This window comes from Apaloderma vittatum, unplaced genomic scaffold (assembly GCF_000703405.1).
Source record: "Apaloderma vittatum isolate BGI_N311 unplaced genomic scaffold, ASM70340v1 scaffold19352, whole genome shotgun sequence".
NCBI classification, from domain to species: domain Eukaryota; kingdom Metazoa; phylum Chordata; class Aves; order Trogoniformes; family Trogonidae; genus Apaloderma; species Apaloderma vittatum.
In genome coordinates, this window is record NW_009705501.1 from 7,875 (window position 1) to 8,215 (window position 341).

Sequence of the window (341 nt, forward strand, 5' to 3'; positions counted from 1 at the left end):
AGCCAATGGCGCTGGCGGGCAGCGCTGCCGCGCGCGGAGGTGTCGCCGGGAACTAGCCTCCCACGCTTCCTCTGGCCTCCACTGGGACACTAGCCCTAAAAAAGCTCCTTGTGGTTGCAGGATGACGAGATGGGCTGGCAGTTAATGACTGACTGCGCCGGCCCTGTGTTTTGACTGCTAAATTTATTCCGTTCACACACTTTCCGCCATAACACACACACACACACACACACACAAACAACTACAGCGTCACCCATATATGCATGGTCATGTGCATACAATTATATGTGTGAATACACATACATGCACCCCTTACGCCCTGGGGTTTCTCACTGTAGCAT